At 39.8% G+C, this 22,802-nt stretch overlaps 1 protein-coding gene across 3 annotated transcripts in view; it reads left to right on the top strand.

Annotated features, from left to right (window-relative positions):
• The window catches only part of ITPR3 (inositol 1,4,5-trisphosphate receptor type 3), a 665,728-nt gene that overhangs the window by 406,522 nt on the left and 236,404 nt on the right, over positions 1 to 22,802 (top strand). The gene's annotated exons all lie outside the window — the stretch shown is intronic.

The following is a 22,802-nucleotide window of genomic DNA, read 5'->3' as shown; positions in this document are numbered from 1 at the left end:
CGAGTAACGAGCATCCCGAACACGCTAATATTCGCCCGAGCATCAAGCTCGGACGAGTACGTTCGCTCATCTCTATTTACCATCTTATATCAGCAATAGAATTCTTACAATGTCAAAACTTTTTTTCCTTCAACCATGAATATTTTGTACAAATATCAGGGGCCCCTATGGGCTCCCGGTTCTCACCGACCGTGGTAATATTAACTATGAGTTGGTGGGAAATGGATTATGTGTATAATGAAAATAACCCCTTATTTTCTAATTTAACATGGTATAGCCGCTATCTAGATGACATTATTATGTTATGCGAGGAAGAAAAGGTAGAAGTTAGATCAGAACTGATGGAAAAATTTCTAAAATTCATTAATGAGAACCCATATAACCTAAAATTTACAGGCTTATATGAAGAGGAGAAGGTGTCCTTTTTGGACCTGGAATTGTCAGGGAATTTGAAGACAGGGATTATAGAGACCAAATTATTTAGGAAAGCAACAGCAGGCAAAACGATCTTATATGGGGAGAGTTCACATCCGCCACATGTGATAAGAGCTATCCCCTTAGGAGAAATGATAAGGGCAAAAAGAGCATGCACTACCAATGACAACTTTGTTACAACAGTGAAGGAGATTAGGGAAAGATTAACAGAGAGAGGCTACAACAAACGAATTCTGGATAGTTCAGAGAGAAGAGTGAAAAGCATGAGTAGAGAGGAGTTAATAAAGGGAACACAACACCAGAAAAAAATAGGGATAAAAATAAAAAACGAATATTCTCTACTAGATACAGTAATGAATTCAATAAAATCAGGAGCCTATTCTATGAATGTTTACCAATTTTACGACAAGATCAAACAACGGATAAATTGTTGGAGGGCAAAACTTTATTTGTAGCGAAAAGAGGTAGAAATCTAGCCAATGTATTATCTCCAAGTGTACTGATAACGAAAGACCCTACCAAACAATGGTTAAAATATAAAGGTTTTACTAGATGTGGGAAGTCCCGTTGCAGTGTTTGCCCAATGGCAAAGATATGCAGTAAATTCAAGGATAAGGAGGGGAGAAGGGAATATGAAATAAAAAATTATATCAACTGCGATTCGGAAAACGTAGTATACATGATTTCCTGTAATTTATGCAATCTTCAATATATAGGATGCACTGTGAGAAAATTAAGGACTAGAATAACGAAACATGTAAGGCACATAAAAAATGCCAACATTAACCATTCCGGTATAACGAAGCACTTTATTGAGGAACACTCACAGAAATTGGAGGGCTTCAGTTATTGCGGTATTGAAAAAGTTATTAATAATAGAAAGCAAAATATAAACCAAACTGAGCTATTAAAAAGATATATATATATATACATTAGGTGTTTTTTTTTAAAAATGTTTTTTTAAATTTTTTAACATTTTTTTTTAAAAATCTTTTTGCTATTGAGTACCTATAGGGCAGTGTTGGCGAACCTATGGCACGCGTGCCGGAGAGGGCACGCCGAGCCCTTCCTGCCGGCACGCGTGCTGTTCGCTAGTATCACCCGCTCCTCCGCACTGCAGCTCAATGGGAGAGCTTCCTCCCGTGTCAGAAGTATAGGCGGGCAGTTCAAATCCAGCGCTGACGGCAGCCTGAGGTGAAGGGGATGCCGCCATACGCTGTTATCTAGCAGCTCCTCATCCCCCCTCCGCACAGCAGCCTAATCAGAGCGCTTCCTCCCCTGTCAGAAGGAAGGCGAGCAATTCATATGCGGAGCCGACAGCAGCCTGCACTCAGTGTGATTGTCCTGTGAGCAGGGTGGAGCGGAGCTGGAGTGCAGCAGTAAGGAAAACCTGGGCGGAGGTTAAAAGGAAGACCAAGACGTAGCTGCCTGGATAATGGAAGATAACAGCGCTTACTGCAAAGAGAACGGCATCATTGGTGTAAGATCCTGTAAAACACCTGAATGTACAGAAGCTTCAGGAAAAAAAGAAACTGACAGAAGGGTTTCACTGCTAAACACAATGTGATTGTTCTCAGCAAGAGAAACGACGTAATCTTGTAGATATGATACCTTTTAATGGCTAACAAAAATACATGATGTAATAATAGCGAGCTTTCGTACCAACGCAGGGTACTTCTTCCGGCTAACACGGTACCAGATCTTTGTTTTCATTACTGCTAAACACTACTCAGCTCACCAACTGCCTGCTGCACACATGAACACAGGCGGATTCGCACTGCGGAATCTGGAGCGGGCGTCCGCCTCCGGACTCCACAGCAAATACTGCACAGACACGCTGTGGAAAATCACTTTTCCAAGTCCACGAGCGGAAATCAATTGTGACTTTTCACTCGCGGATGGAAAATCGCAGCATGTTCTATTTTGGCCAAACGCACACAGCGGATTTGCATTGCGGAGTCCACAGCAGGCGTCCACCTCCGGACTCCACAGTAAATACCGCCCCATAGCATGCCAGGGAAATACGTGGTTTCACTTCCATTAACAGAAATTGATTGCGATTTTCTCCTCGCAGAGGAGAAATCGCAGCATGCAGCAATTCTGTGCGGACTACGCACGGACGGCTTCCATTGAAGTCAATGGAAGCAGTTTGTCCTGCGCCCATTTTGCAGTCATGATTGCAGAATGGCCGCAGGACCCGTGTCAGCGCGGCATAATCTGTACTGCGCATACGTGCTGGCTGACACATCCGCAATACAGATTATGAAGAATCCAGACAGGTACGCGGGGGTCACTGGCCAGGCACAGGGTTGGATACTGCTGCGGGATCTGACCCGACTGTGTGCAGGCGTCTCAAAGGTCACATTTAACCCCTTAATGACGCGGCCCCTTTTTTTTCCATTTTCGTTTTTCCTCCCCCCTTTATAAAAATCATAACTCCCTTATTTATCCATCGCTGTATGAGGACTTGTTTTTGGCAGAACAAGTTGTATTTTCCAATGGTGCTATTTAACGCTCCATATAATGTGCTGAAAAACTTTAAAAAAATTCTAAGTGGAGTAAAATGAAAAAAAAAACCCTACATTTCGCCATCTTTCGGTGCGTCTTGATTCTACGGCGCACAAACTGCAACAAAAATGACCTGTTACCTTTATACTACGGATCAGTACAATTACTGCAATACCAAACTTATAGTTTATTTTTTCTGTACTACTTTTATTTTTTTTCAAAGACATCTAATTTTTAAAAATTATTTTCTGCCGCCATCTTCTGCGCGCAATAACTTTGTAATTTTTCCGTCAACATAGTTGTGCGAGGGCTCATTTTTTGCGGGATGTCCTGTAGTTTATTTTGGTATCATTTCGGATTACATAGGACTTTTTGATCGTTTCTTATTGCATTTTTTCAGGGAGACAGGGTGACTGAAAAAGGGGATTTCTGGCGTTCTTTAATTTTTTTTCAGCCAATGTTCACCGTGCGGGGTAAATATTGTGCTACTTTGATAGATCGGACTTTTACGGCCTCGGCGATACCAAATATGTATTTTTGTTTTATGATTTAGATTTTTTTAAATTATAGATTTGGCAAAAGAGGGGTGATTGAAACTTTTCTGATTATTTTTTTTTACAATTAATAAAACTTTATTGATCTTATTTGTACTTTTTTAGCCCTCCCCTGGGGGACCACAACTAGCGATGCTTTGATCGCTCCTGCAGTATGATGTAATGCTGTAGCATTACATCATACTGAGATCTGACAGGCAGCCTATCAAGCCATCTCACACGGGAGGTGGGCGTACGGGGCCCCCAAACATCGTTTGCGAGAATTTAAAAGTTGCTACCGATTGCAGCTATTGCCCGTGGGTGTCAGCTGTAGTAAACAGCTTTCACCCACGCTGTATGAAGTGAGGTCACCCCGCGATCTCTCTTCATACATACCCCGCACCTGCATGACCTAAATATACGTTATATAGTGGGAAGGGGTTAATAAGCAAACTGTAAACATATCGGTGGGGTTCACAAGGAGTGATATTCTGCAACGTTTACAGTATTGTCAAGGTGGACAAGATTTTGAAAATCTCGTCCACAAGCTGCGGAAATAACCCGGACAAAAACATGTGCGAAACTGACTTGTGGTGCGGAATTTAATCCGCGAGCTGTCAATTTATTGCTGTCTTTGTTGCACAGTTCACCCCTCTCAATGACGGCTCACACCCACTTGTGTTTTTTTTAACGCTGCGATATCGCTGCGATTGTCAATGGGACTTTCTAATGTTAAAAACACATCCCAAGTTGGTGCTTTGCAATGTTTGTGCGCTGCGTTTTTAACATTAGAAAGTCCCAGTGACAATAGCGTTAAAAAAACGCAGCGATATCGCAACGATAAAAAACGCAAGTAGGTGGGGGCCCTAAGCCTACCTTATCTCTGCCTACACAACTGAGCTGAAGACCAGAATAGGCCATTTAGGGTGAAAACAGATGGCCGTATGCGCACCTCCTCTCACCAGCAGAGGGCGCAGTTGTGCCTGAATGAGGGCAATTTCTTCACCTTTGCTGGTCATTCACACTCTGCACCAGAGCGCAGGAGTTGGAAAAAAACCCTGGGAAAATAGGTGCTGCCCGATCTTCCACGCACAACCTATTTACTACAGAGCAGGGCTAATCTTCTCTCGGCCATAGTATTAAAGGGCAAGTAAAGCACTAGTTAAAACAAAACCACTGAAATCCATTGGCTTCAGGGGGAGGGGTTTGTCCCGTTATATGGCCGTGATTATTACAGCAGCATAAGGGGGAAACCAGGTTCGCCTAAAAACTACCCCTAAGGCCTCCTTCCCATGAACAGATTTCCGCTGCGTAATTCGCGGCGAAAATCTGCTGCGTTGCCCGCAGCTATTAGGTTCTATTGAACCTAATAGCTCAGGGCACACGGTGCGGAACTCCACCGTGGAATTCCGCACCGTGAAATCTCCCGTCCTCACCCGCGGCATGCTCTATTTGCCGCGGGTGTACGCGCTGACGGCTTCCATTGCAGTCAATGGAAGCCGTCCGTTCACGCTATCTCCCGCTGTAACACAGCGGAAGATAGCGTGAAAACCCTTTCCCGCCTACCGCGCGTCACATGACACGGCTGGCCGCGTCATGTGATGCGGTGGGCGTGTCATGTGATGCGGCGGCGCTGGGCGGGGAAGCGTCATGCGGGAGCGAAGACTTCGGATCCGCTGGTAAGTATGGGGTCTCTGGGGGGCGCCGTGACGGGCTTCGCCGCGGAATATTCCGCGGCGGAGCCCGTCACGCTCGTGTGCAGCCGGCCTTAGGGTTAAAACAGAAGGCCATATGTGCAATTATGCTCGCCACTACAGAGCATTGTTGCGCATGAACCGTTTTATTTTTTTTAATCAGGCCATTCAAATTCCTCTGAATCCGCCCTTCCGGTTACATTGCCGTATTGGCACTTTGCAATAAATAAGTCAGTGTTGGGTTGCAAATTGGGCACTCAGTCTCTAAAAGGTTCGCCATCACTGCTATAGGGTAATAGAAACAGAGTATAATAACAGAATCTTGCTATTTTGTTCTGAAAATACGTTGTGGCAACTAATGATAAATTATGCATATCCTGTTATATGAATGATTTTTGATGAAAGGTAAATATATATAGGTTGTTTAAGGTGTATATCAGATATCTATATATATAAAGCTGAAAGCCCTCACTCACTCACTGACTGACTGACTGACTCGCCAAAAGTTCTCTAACTTCCCGATGTCGTAGAAGCATGAATTTTGGCACGAGCATAGATTATCTCCAAAATAGGAAAAGTAATTGGGTCCCAACTCGATTATTCAATTCTAGCGCAAAAGAATTGGCGTCGAAATTTAACGTACATAATCTAAATCTCTCACTTCCCAATGTCATAGAAACTCGAAACTTGGCACGGGCATTGAATATGTCATAAATAGGTAAAGTTAATGGGTCCCAACTTGATTATTCAATTCTATGCGCAAAAGAATTAGCGTCAAAATTTTACGTACGGAATCTAATTCTTTCACTTCCCGGTGTCATAGAAACTCGAAATTTGGCATGGGCATTGATTATGTCATAAATAGGAAAAGCTAATGGGTCCCAACTCCATTATTCAATTCTATGCGCAAAAGAATTAGCGTCAAAATTTTACGTACGGAATCCAATTTTCTCACATAGAAACTTAAAATTTGGCACGGGCATTGAATATGTCATAAATAGGAAAAACTAATGGGTCCCAACTCGATTATTCAATTCTATGCGCAAAATAATTAGCGTCAAAATTTTACGTACGGAATTTATTTTTCTCACTTTCCAGTGTCATAGAAACGTGAAATTTGGCAGGAGCATTGATTATGTCATAAAGAGGAAAAGCTAATGGGTCCCAACTCGATTATTCAATTCTATGCGCAAAAGAATTAACATCCAAATTTTACGTACGGAATTTATTTTTCTCACTTTCCAGTGTCATAGAAATGTGAAATTTGGCACGAGCATTGATTATGTCATAAATAGGAAAAGCTAATGGGTCCCAACTCCATTATTCAATTCACCGCGCAAAAGAATTAGCGTCCAAATGTTACGTACGGAATGTAATTTTCTCACATAGAAACTTAAAATTTGGCATGGGCATTGATTATGTCATAAATAGGAAAAGCTAATGGGTCCCAACTCGGTTATTCAATTCTATGCGCAAAAGAATTAGCGTCAAAATTTTACGTACGGAATGTATTTTTCTCACTTTCCGGTGTCATAGAAACGTGAAATTTGGCACGAGCATTGATTATGTCATAAATAGGAAAAGCTAATGGGTCCCAACTCGATTATTCAATTCTATGCGCAAAAGAATTAGCATCAAAATTTTACGTACGGAATGTATTTTTCTCACTTTCCGGTGTCATAGAAATGTGAAATTTGGCACGAGCATTGATTATGTCATAAATAGGAAAAGCTAATGGGTCCCACCTCGATTGTTCAATTCTAAGCGCAAAAGAATTAGCGTCCACATTTTACGTATGGAATCTAATTCTCTCTCTTCCTGATGTCATTTTATATAAAGGAAACGTCGCATGGTTACCTCCCGTGGTGTTTCCCGGGTAACACAGAGAACTACGCAAAATGGTGAACATATGTTTTTCCGGTATCTCTAAAGTAAGCACGACTTCATAAGATTTTCCGTATGAACACCAGATAAACACCAGTACCAAATTAACTCGGGCGAAGCCGGGTATATCAGCTAGTTACCTATAATCCTTATTGTGTAGGGCGATAGATTTTCATTTCTTGAAAGAATTATATATATTTGAACTGATGATCTAATATTTCCTCATTATTATTCCACTGTTTAATGTAATGAACAGACTTAATATTTGAAACTTTTTATAATATTGAATATTATCAAGATTAGTATAAACTAAAAAGCAATGTATATAAGTAGTAACTCCCATAGGAGCGGGGAGCCCATACTTTTGCATTTGCACTCAGAGATATGTAAGGGTTAATTAACAGGTGAAAATGTAATAAGATTACTATTTAAGGAAGGAAATAACATATTGTAAATGAGGTGATCAAGACCTGAGAAGGTTGAAACGTGTCCTCAGGACGGTTGTATTTTTCTTGTTATTATGGGCACATACTGAATAAATAGAAGAAAGCTTTTATCTCTATGCATCCAAGCTCCTATTATTTAAATGCACACCTTGCTGATTATGGTCTGGCCCAACTAAATTGTTAGGGGGGTGTCCACCAGGCTCTTGCCTACAATTTGGCTTAATAGTGCGACCTGGGAGCCTCAGATGCATCCATGCATGCTGCCCCTGCTGTTTCCTATCCATTTCTGTGGTGTTTCCATCACTTTCTGATGTTTTCAGGTGAATCGCACACCCTCCCCTATGCAGAGCATGAGTCACCTTGAAAAATGCTCAAGTCTCCCATTGACTTCAGTGGGGTTCGTTACTCTAAGCGAGCTCTCGAGCATTACAAAACGCTTGGCTCGAGTAACGAGCACCCTAGCATTTTGGTGCTCGCTCATCTCTACTAATAAGCATTAATACAATTTAGTATTCACTGGGTATATCCCTTAAAATATAACTTTTATTGACAAATATATATAAAATGTTTGGGCCTCACAAAAAACAGACAAAACAAAACAAAACAGAAACAGAGCAGGAGATAGAACCCTGGAAAAGAACCGAGAAAAAATCTACAAAGCTGATCCCTCCAAGGTAGTACGGGAGTGTACTGATGGATAAGACATTACCGACTCACTATATCAACCGCTCCAAAAATCAATTCAAATCTAATTAGAGGACCATATCGAGGTCTACCCTTATAGAAAAGATGGAAGTGGAAAAAAATTCCACCAAGTGGGTGGTTTACAGTCAGCTTCTAGTGGTGGCGAGCCCCTGGGTTCGCCCTATGTCCCATAAGCTAGACCAGGAGCAAAAATGAGCAAGTGACCCAGTAGAAGCCCCAGAGCTCTGAAAATGACGTCCCGGTAAGAGACCAGTGCGGTTCTATCCAGAGGAATGCCCTGTTTAAGTAATAGTAGCGGGCAAGAAATAATCCCAGAACGAGAAACCAGCAGAAGTCTATGATTGGCTTCTATCCGCAGAACTAGATGAAAATTAGTTCTGAATACAAGGACACCAATCAATGCTTCCGCTGAGTACCTCCGAGAGATAAACACAAGTGGCTGATAGACTATAAGCCACAGGTTATCAATCCAGAAATACAATAGTTTCTAATGAAACAGCAGGAGAACCCCATTCAAAGATAAGATGGGTTCTCATGCAACGTGTGGTTTCAAAGACCAATAAAAGACAAGTTCAGAACACCAGTGGACAATCAGACTGGGTTCTCCTAGCAAAAAAAAAAAAAAAAAGATATTTTGAAAAATTGTTTCAAGATTGGTTCAGACTGGTTCAACGCGTTTCTGTCTCGTACAGACTCATCAGGAACCTTAATGCTTGATAATGTCATAAGATACGGAAAAAGAATAGTTGTCCTTAATAGTGAAAATATCTATCTCATGTATAATTGGATTAACCTAAGCAGATGCCCTATGCTGTGAGCTATGCTGTTATATGGTAAAATAGGTGGTACCTATCCATATGGGCAAATAAAAAGATGATAAATTGCCCATAACAGAACAAATGTACCAAAATACCACTTCCCCCAATAATAGAAAAACTCCCAGAAAAATAAGGAGTATGCTCATAAAAATAAAAACTAACCAGGCTGATTGAAACACCTATGGAGAAATGAGCGTTACAAATGTTGCACTGATTCCTCACTAGAAGGTGCTAGGATAAAGTAATATCCTGGGAACAATATCCCAAACAGAACAGAGTCTCCACAATACATGGAGAGTGCTCCAAAACAAAAGGTTAAAAAAACACCAATCCAGTTAGAGATAGAGCAAAGTGGGAAGAAGAGAGAAAGAACAGCAACTCCTGTCTTGATGGAACTCCTGTCTTGATGAAAAAACAATTTTTCAAAATATCTTTTTTTTTTTTTGCTAGGAGAACCCAGTCTGATTGTCCACTGGTGTTCTGAACTTGTCTTTTATTGGTCTTTGAAACCACACGTTGCATGAGAACCCATCTTATCTTTGAATGGGGTTCTCCTGCTGTTTCATTAGAAAGTATTGTATTTCTGGATTGATAACCTGTGGCTTATAGTCTATCAGCCACTTGTGTTTATCTCTCGGAGGTACTCAGCGGAAGCATTGATTGGTGTCCTTGTATTCAGAAGTAATTTTCATCTAGTTCTGTGGATAGAAGCCAATCATAGACTTCTGCTGGTTTCTCGTTCTGGGATTATTTCTTGCCCCTGTGTAGTTTTAGGCTGATCTCTCACCTTCCTCATGATCAAGGATACCCCCATGAGGTGAGATTTTGCATGGGGCCCCAAATCGATGCAGATTGACAGTCATTTCGTATGTCTTCCATTTTCTTACTATTGCACCAACAGTTGTCTCCTTCTCACCCAGCGTCTTACTTATGGTTTTGTAGCCCATTCCAGCTTTGTGCAGGTCTATGATCTTGTCTTTGACATCCTTAGAAAGCTCTATGGTCTTGCCCATGTTGTAGAGGTTAGAGTCTGACTGATTAATTGAGTCTCTGGACAGGAGTCTTTTATACAGGTGACCAATAAAGACAACTGTCTTTCATGCAGGTAACGAGTTGATTAGGAGCTTCTAACTGGTCTGGTTGAGCCAGAACTCTTAATGGTTGGTAGGGGATCAAATATTTATTTCTCTGCGCAAAATGCAAGTGAATATATATAATTTAGACAATGTGATTTTCTGTATATATGTGTGTATGTATATGTGTGTGTGTGTGTATATATATATATATATGTATATATATATATCTATCTATATATATATATATATATATATATATATATATATCCCCTGTCAACACCCCTTTCAAGTATATGTGCTTGGAATGCTTTTTCTTGCCTCCTTCTTTGGCAGAATTCAATTTGTGTGGCTGTTGAACAAAAGCTTCCACAGTCTCAACTGCTCTACTGCAGAGGGCCTCTCCTAGTCTTCTATAGTTTCTTCCCACTTATCTGTTTTATCGATGTATCCCTAATAGAGGCCTTCACAGCATCCCAGATAAACTCCTAACTTACCATTCTCTCACTCATCGGAAGTATTTTTCAAGTTGGGCACATATATAGGCCCCATCCAAGAGTAGGTGCTAAAAGAGCTTTGTCTTCCACATTCTTATTCCTTGTACGGTGGTTAGGGAGAAATTCACTTTCAGTAATAGCAGAGAGTGTGATCCAATAATGTACTTTTCAAAAGATCAACCCGGTGACCTTAGAAAACATTACCTCATTGACAATGTATGTGTCAATGTGGGATATAGCATTGTGGGAGCTAGAATAACATAAAACACCCTGAAAGATATTTTGAAAAATTGTTTCAAGATTGGTTCAGACTGGTTCAACGCGTTTCTGTCTCGTACAGACTCATCAGGAACCTTAATGCTTGATAATGTCATAAGATACGGAAAAAGAATAGTTGTCCTTAATAGTGAAAATATCTATCTCATGTATAATTGGATTAACCTAAGCAGATGCCCTATGCTGTGAGCTATGCTGTTATATGGTAAAATAGGTGGTACCTATCCATATGGGCAAATAAAAAGATGATAAATTGCCCATAACAGAACAAATGTACCAAAATACCACTTCCCCCAATAATAGAAAAACTCCCAGAAAAATAAGGAGTATGCTCATAAAAATAAAAACTAACCAGGCTGATTGAAACACCTATGGAGAAATGAGCGTTACAAATGTTGCACTGATTCCTCACTAGAAGGTGCTAGGATAAAGTAATATCCTGGGAACAATATCCCAAACAGAACAGAGTCTCCACAATACATGGAGAGTGCTCCAAAACAAAAGGTTAAAAAAACCCCAATCCAGTTAGAGATAGAGCAAAGTGGGAAGAAGAGAGAAAGAACAGCAACTCCTGTCTTGATGGAACTCCTGTCTTGATGAAAAAACAATTTTTCAAAATATCTTTTTTTTTTTTTGCTAGGAGAACCCAGTCTGATTGTCCACTGGTGTTCTGAACTTGTCTTTTATTGGTCTTTGAAACCACACGTTGCATGAGAACCCATCTTATCTTTGAATGGGGTTCTCCTGCTGTTTCATTAGAAAGTATTGTATTTCTGGATTGATAACCTGTGGCTTATAGTCTATCAGCCACTTGTGTTTATCTCTCGGAGGTACTCAGCGGAAGCATTGATTGGTGTCCTTGTATTCAGAAGTAATTTTCATCTAGTTCTGTGGATAGAAGCCAATCATAGACTTCTGCTGGTTTCTCGTTCTGGGATTATTTCTTGCCCGCTACTATTACTTAAACAGGGCATTCCTCTGGATAGAACCGCACTTGTCTCTTACCGGGACGTCATTTTCAGAGCTCTGGGGCTTCTACTGGGTCACTTGCTCATTTTTGCTCCTGGTCTAGCTTATGGGACATAGGGCGAACCCAGGGGCTCGCCACCACTAGAAGCTGACTGTAAACCACCCACTTGGTGGAATTTTTTTCCGCTTCCATCTTTTCTATAAGGGTAGACCTCGATATGGTCCTCTAATTAGATTTGAATTGATTTTGGAGCGGTTGATATAGTGAGTCGGTAGTGTCTTATCCATCAGTACACTCCCGTACTACCTTGGAGGGATCAGCTTTGTAGATTTTTTCTCGGTTCTTTTCCAGGGTTCTATCTCCTGCTCTGTTTCTGTTTTGTTTTGTTTTGTCTGTTTTTTGTGAGGCCCAAACATTTTATATATATTTGTCAATAAAAGTTATATTTTAAGGGATATACCCAGTGAATATTTGTTTAAAAAGCCTTTCCTTTGTATCCCTCTGCCTCTGTGAATTTTAATACAATTTAGAAGTAAGACCTCTACAGCTTTGTACAGTCCCTATCATAATTGGATTACTAATTACTTTCAGGACCTCCTTCCCTGCATTAGTCATCTCTGCCATGCATGTCGTTATTGGAGATATTTGTACAGCTATTTGGCAGATCATATTCCAAGTGCAGCGAGAACTTTTTGATTACTCCATCAACACAAATATGCGGTATACAGAAACTGCTATTGTATTTTCCATCATTTTCCCCATGTAGTGGTTTTCTTTTTCACTTGACTTTATTATCAATCACATGATAACATCACCTGGAGATAGTTGTTTGTTTTGTTTTGAGTAGTTGACTTTTTTAATAGTTGTTAGAGAAAACACATGCACAAAACTATCTCCCGGTGATGTCGCCATTTTAATAAAGTCAACTGAAAAAGAAAACCATTACACAGAGGAGATGGTGAAAATGTTAGAGCTGTTTCTCCACAGACACTGACAGACATAATGACGCTGCACGTAGTAATACTGAGTTCTGCTGCTCAGTAATCCATTTACTTATTAGAAACCTGATCATTGTGAGTTGAACACCGGGGGTCACATGACTGATGACCATTACTACGGACTATACCATTCTACTGTGCAAATAGGGGCCACTTCGCTGGTATAAGAAAGGGATATGAGCAGAATTTTAAATATATGTATATTACAAAATTGTATGATTTCCTATTCTATAACTAAATAAATAAAACTATAAAAAGCAGTAGAGAGCAGACAACCCCTTTTAAAGTGCAACCTTCTCATACGGATTGCTGTTAATTTAGCAGCAAAAATATAGATTGATCTGAAGAGATAGTTCTAATCACTTTTTAAAATATGGATGGCCAAGGCTTGTAATGCTGTCTTAATATTCACTGAAAGCATTGAGATCAGCCTATATGAGTCTAGGATCAAGGGATCATACTCTGGTTTCAGTAGAACTACAACCACAAACTTCCACATGGAACCAGGTATATCCCCCTTCTCCAATACCTTTTGGAAAACTCTCGAGAGTTTGGGCAGCAATATTTCCCCAAATTTTGTGTATATCTCTTTTGGTAAATCATCAATATGAGGTGCCTTGCTTTTTTAAACTTTTTTATTAGCATTTTCTTAATATCAAACAAAAACACATTGTATCTATGACACATATTGCTGTCTGCATACATACATATATACAGTCTGTTTCTCACATATATTGCCAAAACTTGTATATATCATACCAGAATAACCAAACAAAATCTTTATGTATTGACCTCATCACAAATTGGGGATATTCATACGTATGATGAAACCCCTAAACAACCTTATCAACTAAAGTATAAAGTAGGTATGGGTGGTATGTTATACATACATTATATTTTTGTCCATGTTTTTATATTTTTTTTACAGTATACACACACACACACAGTGAAGGAAATAAGTATTTGATCCCTTGCTGATTTTGTAAATTTGCCCACTGTGAAAGACATGAACAGTCTATAATTGTTAGGGGAGGTTAATTTTAACATTGAGAGATAGAATATCCAAAAAAAATCCAGAAAATCACATTGTCTTAATTATATATATTTATTTGCATTTTGCACAGAGAAATAAGTATTTGACCCCTCTGGCAAACAAGACTTAATGCTTAGAGGCAAAACCCTTGTTGCCAAGCACAGGAGACGTTTTTTGTAGTTGATGATGAGGTTTGCGCACATGTCAGAAGGAATTTTGGTCCACTGCTCTTTGCAGATCATCTCTAAATCATTAAGATTTCGAGGCTGTCGCTTGGCAACTCTGATCTTCAGCTCCCTCCATATGTTTTCTATGGGATTAAGGTCTAGAGACTGGATAGGCCACTCCTTGAACTTAATGTACTTTTTTTGAGCCACTCCTTGTTGCCTTGGCAGTATGTTTTGGGTCATTGTTGTGCTGGAAGACCCAGCCATGACCTATTTTTAATGTCCTGGTGCAGGGAAGGAGGTTGTCACTCAGGATTTTACGGTACATGGCTCCATCTATTCTCCAATTGATGCGGTGAAGTAGTCCTGTGCCCTTAGCAGAGAAACACCCCCAAAACATAATGTTTCCACCTCCATGCTTAACAGTGGGGACGGTGTTTCTTTGGGTTATAGTCAGCATTTCTCTTCCTCCAAACATGGCAAGTTGAGTTAATGCCAAAGAGCTCAATTTTTGTCACATCTGACCACAGCACCTTCCCCCAATCACTCACAGAATCATCCAGGTATTCATTTGCAAACTTATGGATTTGCAAACTGCAGGATTTTAATCCATTACGGCGTAATGTTACCAATGATTTTCTTGGTGCCTGTGGTCCGAGCTGCCTTGAGATCATTAACAAGTTCCCCCTGTGTAGTTTTAGGCTGATCTCTCACCTTCCTCATGATCAAGGATACCCCCATGAGGTGAGATTTTGCATGGGGCCCCAAATCGATGCAGATTGACAGTCATTTCGTATGTCTTCCATTTTCTTACTATTGCACCAACAGTTGTCTCCTTCTCACCCAGCGTCTTACTTATGGTTTTGTAGCCCATTCCAGCTTTGTGCAGGTCTATGATCTTGTCTTTGACATCCTTAGAAAGCTCTATGGTCTTGCCCATGTTGTAGAGGTTAGAGTCTGACTGATTAATTGAGTCTCTGGACAGGAGTCTTTTATACAGGTGACCAATAAAGACAACTGTCTTTCATGCAGGTAACGAGTTGATTAGGAGCTTCTAACTGGTCTGGTTGAGCCAGAACTCTTAATGGTTGGTAGGGGATCAAATATTTATTTCTCTGCGCAAAATGCAAGTGAATATATATAATTTAGACAATGTGATTTTCTGTATATATGTGTGTATGTATATGTGTGTGTGTGTGTATATATATATATATATATATGTATATATATATATCTATCTATATATATATATATATATATATATATATCCCCTGTCAACACCCCTTTCAAGTATATGTGCTTGGAATGCTTTTTCTTGCCTCCTTCTTTGGCAGAATTCAATTTGTGTGGCTGTTGAACAAAAGCTTCCACAGTCTCAACTGCTCTACTGCAGAGGGCCTCTCCTAGTCTTCTATAGTTTCTTCCCACTTATCTGTTTTATCGATGTATCCCTAATAGAGGCCTTCACAGCATCCCAGATAAACTCCTAACTTACCATTCTCTCACTCATCGGAAGTATTTTTCAAGTTGGGCACATATATAGGCCCCATCCAAGAGTAGGTGCTAAAAGAGCTTTGTCTTCCACATTCTTATTCCTTGTACGGTGGTTAGGGAGAAATTCACTTTCAGTAATAGCAGAGAGTGTGATCCAATAATGTACTTTTCAAAAGATCAACCCGGTGACCTTAGAAAACATTACCTCATTGACAATGTATGTGTCAATGTGGGATATAGCATTGTGGGAGCTAGAATAACATAAAACACCCTGAAAGATATTTTGAAAAATTGTTTCAAGATTGGTTCAGACTGGTTCAACGCGTTTCTGTCTCGTACAGACTCATCAGGAACCTTAATGCTTGATAATGTCATAAGATACGGAAAAAGAATAGTTGTCCTTAATAGTGAAAATATCTATCTCATGTATAATTGGATTAACCTAAGCAGATGCCCTATGCTGTGAGCTATGCTGTTATATGGTAAAATAGGTGGTACCTATCCATATGGGCAAATAAAAAGATGATAAATTGCCCATAACAGAACAAATGTACCAAAATACCACTTCCCCCAATAATAGAAAAACTCCCAGAAAAATAAGGAGTATGCTCATAAAAATAAAAACTAACCAGGCTGATTGAAACACCTATGGAGAAATGAGCATTACAAATGTTGCACTGATTCCTCACTAGAAGGTGCTAGGATAAAGTAATATCCTGGGAACAATATCCCAAACAGAACAGAGTCTCCACAATACATGGAGAGTGCTCCAAAACAAAAGGTTAAAAAAACCCCAATCCAGTTAGAGATAGAGCAAAGTGGGAAGAAGAGAGAAAGAACAGCAACTCCTGTCTTGATGGAACTCCTGTCTTGATGAAAAAACAATTTTTCAAAATATCTTTTTTTTTTTTTGCTAGGAGAACCCAGTCTGATTGTCCACTGGTGTTCTGAACTTGTCTTTTATTGGTCTTTGAAACCACACGTTGCATGAGAACCCATCTTATCTTTGAATGGGGTTCTCCTGCTGTTTCATTAGAAAGTATTGTATTTCTGGATTGATAACCTGTGGCTTATAGTCTATCAGCCACTTGTGTTTATCTCTCGGAGGTACTCAGCGGAAGCATTGATTGGTGTCCTTGTATTCAGAAGTAATTTTCATCTAGTTCTGTGGATAGAAGCCAATCATAGACTTCTGCTGGTTTCTCGTTCTGGGATTATTTCTTGCCCGCTACTATTACTTAAACAGGGCATTCCTCTGGATAGAACCGCACTTGTCTCTTACCGGGACGTCATTTTCAGAGCTCTGGGGCTTCTACTGGGTCACTTGCTCATTTTTGCTCCTGGTCTAGCTTATGGGACATAGGGCGAACCCAGGGGCTCGCCACCACTAGAAGCTGACTGTAAACCACCCACTTGGTGGAATTTTTTTCCGCTTCCATCTTTTCTATAAGGGTAGACCTCGATATGGTCCTCTAATTAGATTTGAATTGATTTTGGAGCGGTTGATATAGTGAGTCGGTAGTGTCTTATCCATCAGTACACTCCCGTACTACCTTGGAGGGATCAGCTTTGTAGATTTTTTCTCGGTTCTTTTCCAGGGTTCTATCTCCTGCTCTGTTTCTGTTTTGTTTTGTCTGTTTTTTGTGAGGCCCAAACATTTTATATATATTTGTCAATAAAAGTTATATTTTAAGGGATATACCCAGTGAATATTTGTTTAAAAAGCCTTTCCTTTGTATCCCTCTGCCTCTGTGAATTTTAATACAATTTAGAAGTAAGACCTCTACAGCTTTGTACAGTCCCTATCATAATTGGATTACTAATTACTTTCAGGACCTCCTTCCCTGCATTAGTCATCTCTGCCATGCATGTCGTTATTGGAGATATTTGTACAGCTATTTGGCAGATCATATTCCAAGTGCAGCGAGAACTTTTTGATTACTCCATCAACACAAATATGCGGTATACAGAAACTGCTATTGTATTTTCCATCATTTTCCCCATGTAGTGGTTTTCTTTTTCACTTGACTTTATTATCAATCACATGATAACATCACCTGGAGATAGTTGTTTGTTTTGTTTTGAGTAGTTGACTTTTTTAATAGTTGTTAGAGAAAACACATGCACAAAACTATCTCCCGGTGATGTCGCCATTTTAATAAAGTCAACTGAAAAAGAAAACCATTACACAGAGGAGATGGTGAAAATGTTAGAGCTGTTTCTCCACAGACACTGACAGACATAATGACGCTGCACGTAGTAATACTGAGTTCTGCTGCTCAGTAATCCATTTACTTATTAGAAACCTGATCATTGTGAGTTGAACACCGGGGGTCACATGACTGATGACCATTACTACGGACTATACCATTCTACTGTGCAAATAGGGGCCACTTCGCTGGTATAAGAAAGGGATATGAGCAGAATTTTAAATATATGTATATTACAAAATTGTATGATTTCCTATTCTATAACTAAATAAATAAAACTATAAAAAGCAGTAGAGAGCAGACAACCCCTTTTAAAGTGCAACCTTCTCATACGGATTGCTGTTAATTTAGCAGCAAAAATATAGATTGATCTGAAGAGATAGTTCTAATCACTTTTTAAAATATGGATGGCCAAGGCTTGTAATGCTGTCTTAATATTCACTGAAAGCATTGAGATCAGCCTATATGAGTCTAGGATCAAGGGATCATACTCTGGTTTCAGTAGAACTACAACCACAAACTTCCACATGGAACCAGGTATATCCCCCTTCTCCAATACCTTTTGGAAAACTCTCGAGAGTTTGGGCAGCAATATTTCCCCAAATTTTGTGTATATCTCTTTTGGTAAATCATCAATATGAGGTGCCTTGCTTTTTTAAACTTTTTTATTAGCATTTTCTTAATATCAAACAAAAACACATTGTATCTATGACACATATTGCTGTCTGCATACATACATATATACAGTCTGTTTCTCACATATATTGCCAAAACTTGTATATATCATACCAGAATAACCAAACAAAATCTTTATGTATTGACCTCATCACAAATTGGGGATATTCATACGTATGATGAAACCCCTAAACAACCTTATCAACTAAAGTATAAAGTAGGTATGGGTGGTATGTTATACATACATTATATTTTTGTCCATGTTTTTATATTTTTTTTACAGTATACACACACACACACAGTGAAGGAAATAAGTATTTGATCCCTTGCTGATTTTGTAAATTTGCCCACTGTGAAAGACATGAACAGTCTATAATTGTTAGGGGAGGTTAATTTTAACATTGAGAGATAGAATATCCAAAAAAAATCCAGAAAATCACATTGTCTTAATTATATATATTTATTTGCATTTTGCACAGAGAAATAAGTATTTGACCCCTCTGGCAAACAAGACTTAATGCTTAGAGGCAAAACCCTTGTTGCCAAGCACAGGAGACGTTTTTTGTAGTTGATGATGAGGTTTGCGCACATGTCAGAAGGAATTTTGGTCCACTGCTCTTTGCAGATCATCTCTAAATCATTAAGATTTCGAGGCTGTCGCTTGGCAACTCTGATCTTCAGCTCCCTCCATATGTTTTCTATGGGATTAAGGTCTAGAGACTGGATAGGCCACTCCTTGAACTTAATGTACTTTTTTTGAGCCACTCCTTGTTGCCTTGGCAGTATGTTTTGGGTCATTGTTGTGCTGGAAGACCCAGCCATGACCTATTTTTAATGTCCTGGTGCAGGGAAGGAGGTTGTCACTCAGGATTTTACGGTACATGGCTCCATCTATTCTCCAATTGATGCGGTGAAGTAGTCCTGTGCCCTTAGCAGAGAAACACCCCCAAAACATAATGTTTCCACCTCCATGCTTAACAGTGGGGACGGTGTTTCTTTGGGTTATAGTCAGCATTTCTCTTCCTCCAAACATGGCAAGTTGAGTTAATGCCAAAGAGCTCAATTTTTGTCACATCTGACCACAGCACCTTCCCCCAATCACTCACAGAATCATCCAGGTATTCATTTGCAAACTTATGGATTTGCAAACTGCAGGATTTTAATCCATTACGGCGTAATGTTACCAATGATTTTCTTGGTGCCTGTGGTCCGAGCTGCCTTGAGATCATTAACAAGTTCCCCCTGTGTAGTTTTAGGCTGATCTCTCACCTTCCTCATGATCAAGGATACCCCCATGAGGTGAGATTTTGCATGGGGCCCCAAATCGATGCAGATTGACAGTCATTTCGTATGTCTTCCATTTTCTTACTATTGCACCAACAGTTGTCTCCTTCTCACCCAGCGTCTTACTTATGGTTTTGTAGCCCATTCCAGCTTTGTGCAGGTCTATGATCTTGTCTTTGACATCCTTAGAAAGCTCTATGGTCTTGCCCATGTTGTAGAGGTTAGAGTCTGACTGATTAATTGAGTCTCTGGACAGGAGTCTTTTATACAGGTGACCAATAAAGACAACTGTCTTTCATGCAGGTAACGAGTTGATTAGGAGCTTCTAACTGGTCTGGTTGAGCCAGAACTCTTAATGGTTGGTAGGGGATCAAATATTTATTTCTCTGCGCAAAATGCAAGTGAATATATATAATTTAGACAATGTGATTTTCTGTATATATGTGTGTATGTATATGTGTGTGTGTGTGTATATATATATATATATATGTATATATATATATCTATCTATATATATATATATATATATATATATATATCCCCTGTCAACACCCCTTTCAAGTATATGTGCTTGGAATGCTTTTTCTTGCCTCCTTCTTTGGCAGAATTCAATTTGTGTGGCTGTTGAACAAAAGCTTCCACAGTCTCAACTGCTCTACTGCAGAGGGCCTCTCCTAGTCTTCTATAGTTTCTTCCCACTTATCTGTTTTATCGATGTATCCCTAATAGAGGCCTTCACAGCATCCCAGATAAACTCCTAACTTACCATTCTCTCACTCATCGGAAGTATTTTTCAAGTTGGGCACATATATAGGCCCCATCCAAGAGTAGGTGCTAAAAGAGCTTTGTCTTCCACATTCTTATTCCTTGTACGGTGGTTAGGGAGAAATTCACTTTCAGTAATAGCAGAGAGTGTGATCCAATAATGTACTTTTCAAAAGATCAACCCGGTGACCTTAGAAAACATTACCTCATTGACAATGTATGTGTCAATGTGGGATATAGCATTGTGGGAGCTAGAATAACATAAAACACCCTGAAAGTGGAGTGTTTAACCCTTCAGTTACAATATTTATCTGTAGCACATTTCTGACACAGAAATTCACATCAGCTTTAACCCCTTAATGACACGGCCTATTTTGGCGTTGAGGACCAAGCGATTTTTTGGTATTTTTCCATCTCCATTTTTCAAAAGCCATAACTTTCTTATTTTTCCGTGGACGCGGCCGTATAAGGGCTTGTTTTTTGCGTGGCGATCTGTAGTTTTTATCGGTGCCACTTTTGGGTATATAGACAATATCGTAAAATTTTTTTATTTTTTTTTTTAATAACAGGGAGAGAAAACGCATCAATTCTGCCATAGATTTTTTTTTTTTTTTTACAGCGTTAATCATGCAGCATAAATGACACACTAAATTTTTTCTGCAGGTCGGTACGGTAACAACGATACCAAAATTGTTATATTTTTTTTAGGTTTTTACACTTTTTTGCAATAAAACCCCCTTTTTTTTGGAAATCTTTTTTTTTTCTCTATAGCTGCATTCAAAGTCATGTAACTTTTTTATTTTTCTATGTACGGAGCTCTTTAAGGGCTTATTTTTTGCGAGACGAGCTGTAGTTTTTATTGGTACCATTTTGGGAAATGTACGGCCTTTTTGATCACTTTTATTGCATTTTTTGTGAGGCAAAATGCTAAAAATTTGCATTTTGCCTCTGTTTTTTAGCAGTTTTTTTTGCGCTTTTTGTCGTACAAAATAAAAAGCATGTTCAACTTTTTGTACACGTCGTTACGGACGCGTCAATATCCAATATGTGGGGTTTTAGTTTTTTTTCCCTTTTTTTATGCTAATATTAGAAAAAGCATAAAAAAGGGGTTTTTTTACATGTTTTTTTTACACTTTTCTTTTCTTTTTTTTATACTATTTGAGTCCCTCTGAGGGACTTGCAGCACTGTGCCTATGATCGCTGTCATAAGGCATGGCAGAGCTACTGCTACTGCTCTGCCATGCCTTATCGCTTGTACAGCGATTATAGGCACAGGCAATACAGGACGCCAGTGTCTGGCATCCTGTTGCCATGGTGACAGGCCGGGCTCTCGCGATGACATCGCGAGAGCTGGCCGGAGACAAACAGGGATCGCGATCCCTCTGTGAACTCTTTCCCTGCCGCGATCTACTTAGATCGCGGCAGGGAAGGGGTTAACAGCGGCGGGCGCATCTCCGATGTCCCCCCGCTGTTGGAGCGGGACGCTGGCTGTGACTGACAGCCGGCTCCCACTGCGGGATAGCGCGGGATCTTATGTGATCCCGTGCTATCTCCAGGACGTACCGGTACGTCCTTTTGCGGGAAGTACCAGGCTCCCGGGACGTAACGGTACGTCCTGGAGCGGGAAGGGGTTAATGTCCGCATGTAAACAGAGTCTAAAGGCCTATTTAGACACAACTATTATCTCTCAAAATTTTCTCAAAAGCCAACTTTTGAGCGATTATCGTTGTCTAAATGTGGCCATCTTTCAGTTTTCAGCCGAACGACAGTTTTCAGTTCTGCTTGAAAACCATAGTTCGGCAGAACAGCTTATAAGTCCTGCACACTGTGTTCTCCCGGTGGGGTGGGGTGAGCTGATTACAGCTGATTGCTTTATCTCAGCTGTTAGCCCTGCTAGCAGGACCGCACATGGTGTCTGCTGTCCATGGTGCTGAATTCTCCATGGGGATCTAGAGGTTTTTTTTTCTCTCAACTGCCCATGGCTGAACAATGGAGCTAATTACAGAGCTCAGACCTCCTGCTGAGTTCTGCAACAGCTCTCAGAAGCTCATTTGCCTTCAAATGAAGCTGATAAAGTACAAATAGCAATTAGTACTTTATGCAAATCGATCACTAATCTTTTGAAAAATTATCTGTGTGTGTAAATGGGCCTTGATTGTTCATCTGCTCATTTGAAAACTTTAAGTAATACCGTCTTCAGGCATGAAAACTATTTAAACTTTTTTGGCAATACCCTTTCAGTCCCAGTCTCCTCTTTTTATGGTTTCAGTGACTTGATATCTGTAAGTGTGCAAGCTTGCAAGGGTGGTTTAATTTAAGGTGTGGCTTGTTTTCGTT

The sequence above is a fragment of the Eleutherodactylus coqui genome, chromosome 1 (assembly GCF_035609145.1).
Source record: "Eleutherodactylus coqui strain aEleCoq1 chromosome 1, aEleCoq1.hap1, whole genome shotgun sequence".
NCBI lineage: Eukaryota > Metazoa > Chordata > Amphibia > Anura > Eleutherodactylidae > Eleutherodactylus > Eleutherodactylus coqui.
Note: the sequence above shows the minus strand (reverse complement) of the source record. Positions and strands in the feature narration are given on the sequence as shown.